Genomic DNA, 5,813 nt, shown 5'->3' on the forward strand with positions numbered 1-5,813 from the left:
GACAGAGCGGGGAGCAGAACAGGCAGATCGACAAAGTACACTGCTGAGGGGGGCAGCGGGCGGGTCAGGAGAGGTCTGCTGTGCCATGTGGTCACCTCCGGGGCAGGCGGGGATTGAACTCATGTTGAAGTGGCTTTAGCTTCTCAGTGCTGTGCTTTAACCCCCTGTGCCACCAGGGATGGCCCTCAGCTTTGTTCAAATTTGTATTTTCCCCACAACTCAGGCCGTTGACTCCTTTTTCTGTTTGCTTATTGGCCATTCATGCACCGCCTTTTGTGACCCACCTGTTTGAACCTTTTGAGTCATTAAAAATATTGGGTTGCAGGGGTAAAGCACAGCACTGTGAACTAGATGCAGCCACTTCACCAGTTTGATCCCCGGCCAGGGGCGTGACCCACCTGGCACTGCAAGACTTCTCCTGACTCGCCTGCTGCTCCCCTCAGCAGTGTATTTCGTCAGTCTGCCTGTTCTGCTCCCCACTCTGTCTCTGGTGAATCCTCTCACTGCCCCTGAACCTCTGGCCTGTACCCCAGTTCTGTTTGTATAAATTAAATCTTAAAAAAAAAGGGGTTGTATTTTTATGATTAAGGTGTCAGGAGAATATATCTCTGTCCCTGTCTATTCTCTCTCTCTCCTGTTTCTATCACCCTCACTCCTGATCTGTCATCTACCTACCTACCTATCTACCTATCATCTATTTACCTACCTAGCATCTGTCTGATCTGTCTATCTTCTGTCAGACATGATTTGTGAGCTTTCTTACCTATGATGTCTAAGTTAATTTTTCTTGATGATGTCATTTCATAAAAAAAGATTTTAAATTTTGATCAAGTCTAACATATCTCCCATCTTAAAATGAATATTTTGTCTTTCTTGTCTTTCTTGTCTAAGAAACCTTTATCAACCTGGGTTGCAAAGATCTTTGCAGTTCTTTGTTTTTAGCTTTGGTGCGAGTATGTATGATCCATGTGGAATTCATTTTTGTCTATGGTGTGAGGCATGAGTTAGAGTTCATTTCTTCCTTTATAGATAACTCTTTATTGCAGCACGATTTATTGGAAAAGCTATTCTACTCCCCCTTGACTTCCTCTGAGTCCTTAACTGAAAAATCAATTGGTTACATAGTCATGAATCTTTCTGGACTCTTATTCTCCGCTGATCTGTGTGTCTTTCGTTACCAATGCCCCAGTGTCTGATTTACATTAAAGTGAGTCTTGAAATCTGGTAGTGTGACTCCTTCTGTTATGCTTTTCTGAGATTGTTTGGTTTGCTAATTTCTCTGTGTTTCCATCTTAAAATCATCTTCTTAATTTCTACTAATGAAATTAAAATTTTGTAAAATTGCAGTTTAAATACAGTGAGTTTAGAAATATACCTGGTGGCACAACGGATTAAAGCAGCATGAGTTCGATCCCCCATCAGGGAGCTGACCCACATGGCGCAGCAGACCTCTCCTGACCCACCTGCTGCTCCCCTCAGCAGTGTGTTTCAATACAACTGCCTGTTCTGCCCCCCACTCTGTCTCTAGTGAATCCTCTCACCCCCACACCTCTGGCCTGTACCCCAGTCCTGTAAAAATAAATAAATAAATCTTTTTTTAAAAAAAGAAATACACGTAAGAGTGTACACTTCCATCCTCTTTGACATATGTACCCACGTAAAGTCCATTCTTACATAGGCACATTAGTAACCCCAGGAAACTTCATCGTGTCTCTCTGTTCCTAGTCATTCTGCTCTCCCAGAAATAACTACTCTACCTTTTTTTATCGCTCAGTTTTTGTGTTGCTTGTTCTAGAATGTATGCATGTGGAGCTGAGCAGTGTGTACACGTGTGCGAATGGCTTTGTTCTCAATGTGATCCTTTTGCCTTGGGTGCCAGTGGTTTGTTCACTTTTTACTGCTGAATATTATTCCATTATAGGAATATATCACAGTTAATGTCCTGCTTATGGGCCCCTGGCTACTACTGGCTGTTATGTGTGAAACTGCTATGAGTAAGTTTGTGACAGGCTTTTTGTGGAGAAGTGCTTTCATTTTTCGTAAGTAAATCCTTTGGAATGGAATTTCTGGTAGTAGGCTACATGCATGTTTAATACTTTAAGAAGCTACCAGAACCGTTTTAACCATTCTGTTGATATTTCTCAGAAGCTCTTTGTCTCAATTTGCTCATTTTAGCCATTCTGTGGGTATGTCATGATAACTCTTTGTCTCCATTTGCAATTTTCTGGTGGCCAAAGATGTTGTGAGTATTTTTATATATGTTGTGAAATGTTTGTCCAAATCTTTGGCAGTTACTGATTGGGTTGGTTACTGATTGGGTTGGTTTTATCATTTGTTGTACATTTTGTGTATAAGTCTAGGGGCTTATACGTTAGGCGTAGTTTCCTCAGTCAAGGCTTGATGTTTATTTTCTGAACCCTTCTGTGCATGCCATCATGTGCTAACCACTGGAGGTCGGGCTCTCGCATCTCCTCTCAAATGTCTCCTCTCACACCTTGCATGGCCTGTTGCCTGCTTTTGAATTAGTCATTTAATGTACTGTGGCCTGTTTTATGGCTAATTGGTATATGAAGGGCTGTCTGGTAATAGTTAGCCTACATCGCTAGGAAGCAAACCTCCTGCTCATTCTCCATGTGTAGGGTCTAATACCCTGTGTCTGGCCTTCTCATGTTTTACCAAATCAATCTTATCTGAGCTCTGAGGCTCTTTACTTCCTTTTGCTAGACAACGAGTCTAATAACATCTTGGTACTTACTCTGGAAACATACAGAAGCATTTGTTAACTGGAATGAGCTATCATGTGGCCACGCTCTTGTGCGGGAATCCATGTCTGTGCAGGAAGAACAGCCACTACCACTGTTTCAGGAGAGTCAAAGTGGGTTGAGGTTGGAGAAATGATCTGTCTCATATGCTCAACTAGGAGGTGATGATTTTCTGATAGCTCCGGCTCTGCCTTCCTATTCCTATTCCTTTCTGTCATTTCTATTGTGTGGGGACAGTTTCAGCCAGCTTCGCAGAGCCTTGGGGTACTGAGAGTGAGAGGGGGAGGTCAGGTGGATAGGAACCCTCCCACCTCCACCTGACACACCACCTTCTATTTAAGCTAAGAGGATATGCTTCCAAATGTTTACTTCATTCCAAGCCAAATATCTTAAAAAGGGTTTTTATCATCAACGACCAGATCTGTGGAAAACTGTTGGGCCATACTAGGCATTAATTTGACATTTAAAATACTGGCTTGCTGTATGTTGAGGAAGAGGCTTATTAGGGGGCGAATCCAAGGATATCTCCTGTGTAGTTTTCTCCTTCCCCTTCTGCCACATCACAGGGGGATATGGCTTCTTGTGTTTGAATCGTGACGCAGCCACAGAACCGTAAGGTTGTCGGTTTGCTCAAAACGACTCAAGTTGGCTACCACGTCTGCATGATTAGGCAAAAATACTTTCCAGCACATTCTGTTTGTTTTCAACAGACAGATGCAAAAAGTGAGGTCCCTTGTAGGTGAAGCCTCTAAGACAGCCTCCCCCCCATCAGAGTGAGTTGCTTTCCATGCCTACATTAGGGCAAAGGTGATGGGAAGTCACTTGCTCTGCTTGCTGCCTGAGGTTAACCAGCTGCTCTGTAGGGAGCTGCCCTAGAGGAGGCTCACAAGGCAGCAAGAGATGCTTCCAGCAGGCAGCCAGGGAGGACAGGAGGTTGGCCACCAGCCACAGCAGTGACCTTGGGACTCACTATCCTCCCAGTCATGACTCGCAGTGTTGTGTCCCAACAGAGACCCCCAGAACCCGCCCAGGGACCCCAGACCTTGTGATTAAACTGCAGGATTTGGGGGTAATTTCTTAGTGCTGCATAACAAAAATAGAGACTGGCACTCAACAGACATGCCGTTGATCATTCTTTCTCTCCCCTGCCGTCCTCCTCGGCCGCCCCTCCCACACGACTGTGGCAGTGGCCTGACTCACGGGGATGGTGTTTCCACTGGATTCTGAGCTAATCAGAAGTAGAATTCCCCACTGGAGTGCTCCAGCTTCTCCTTTTTCTGATAAATATTTTATTTGGGGTGGTGAGATGTGAAATTTGCATTTTAATTCGTCTCCGATCCAAGCATTCTAGGGCCCAGGCTTAGCCACTGCCAACACTGGAGCCTGGGCATTGGTGGTTCTTACTTCCACGTCTCAGGAAGGCTCCAGCCACTTTAGGGCGCTTGAACAGACCCAACCAGGCCCTCCTAGGTGATCCTGCATCTCCTCCTGTGGAAACACTAGAAATACGTGGGCCCTGTGGGTCCCCACGCCCCCCACCCCTTCTCGCTCACGCTCTGGCTGATTGAAAATTCAGACTCTTCCCTTGGGATCACTTTGAACTTTTATCTCTCCTCAGATACAGGCTCTCAGTTTCAAGTTGCCCTCCCTTGCGATGAATCCAAAGACCGCAAACTGAGACGGCCGCCGTCTTCCGGGTATTGTTCACTTGCCGAAATGTGCGTCTCCTGGCCAGGCAGACACTTGTGGAATTCCTGGGGTCTGCCTCCCAGAATGCGCTTCATTTGATCTCCTTGAGAATGGAAGGCAGGCCGACTCTTAGATTTGAAGGGAGGTGATTGAGTGGTCTGCCACTTTTTTTTTTTTAATGATTAAATCTTGAAAATCCCGAGATGACATTTTTTCCCCCATTAAATCTGAAATGGTGGTGGGGGAACAGGGCTCTGCTACCCCTACCTGGGGAGCCCCCAGCATCTGTTCCAGAGAGTTGGAGCAGTTATACTATGGAAAAAAGTCCCTTATATATATAACATGATCAAAGTTCGAGAAGATGCTACAGTCTGGTGGGAAACTGCTCGAGGAGATGGACCATCCGTCCACTCCTCCAAGCGCTTGGACCCAGCAGGCTTGGAGATGACCCAGGAAGCCTTGGTGAGCAGCGAGGTGGGGGGGGGCAGGTTTTCACTGTGGGCCCAGCGAAGTCTGTCTGTCTGTCTGCCCCCTGCACTCCGCACTCCTGCACATGCGCACAGGCGCCGTCCACAAACTGAGACTGCAACATGTTTGGCCTAGTGATAGTGCACCCAGTGTCATGACAGCTCTGGAAGTTGCAGCTCTGGGGAGTGACGCCCCCACCCCCACCCCCACCTCCGGGTTGGGTGCTTGTACTAACTCTTTGGTTTGCTGGCAGCTGACTGTACCAGCTCTACCCGGCGCTCCATTCCCGGCTTGCTGGGCACTGTGGCCGTAGGTCCTTGTTAAAGGTTGAAGAAGGAAGGAGCTGGTGAGCGTCTTCGGAGAATTTGCTCTGCTGTGTTGCTGGGGGTCATATTCACTGCATGTCAGGGTGCCCCGTGAAGAGGGTTTTAGAATGAGGAATAATTATGTCTCCCCTAGGAGTGGGGTCACTTTGCTTCAGTCATGTGTGTATATGGATTTCCTTTTTGACTGGTTGCAGGAAACTGAAGCTGGGTGTCTGGCCTTTAATGATTACCTAGGCGTTTGTGGGGTGCTCTGGCTCGTCAGTGCCCGTTCTGTGTTGCCTTTGGAAGCATACATTTTCTCTTTGATCCCTAAGTTTTGCATGGTTATGGTATGTTAATTTTGTGTTTGTCAGTGGCCTGAAATTCTCAGGAGGGAATGCGTGAAAGACAGGGAGCAGGAATGAAAGGAATATTTGGGGGGAGCACATGGGTGAGGTGGGGGAAACAGATAGGGGTCCCCTGGAATAGGAGGAAATGGTGGGAAAGGAGGGACATGAGGTTTAAGTGGTGAAAAGCAGGGCTGGGGTCCCCTCCCAGGTCTAGGGACATCTCAGGAGGCGGGGGGGGG

Source organism: Condylura cristata, unplaced genomic scaffold (genome assembly GCF_000260355.1).
Source record: "Condylura cristata isolate star-nosed mole 26May11 unplaced genomic scaffold, ConCri1.0 scaffold00028, whole genome shotgun sequence".
In the NCBI taxonomy this organism is placed as follows: Eukaryota; Metazoa; Chordata; class Mammalia; order Eulipotyphla; family Talpidae; genus Condylura; species Condylura cristata.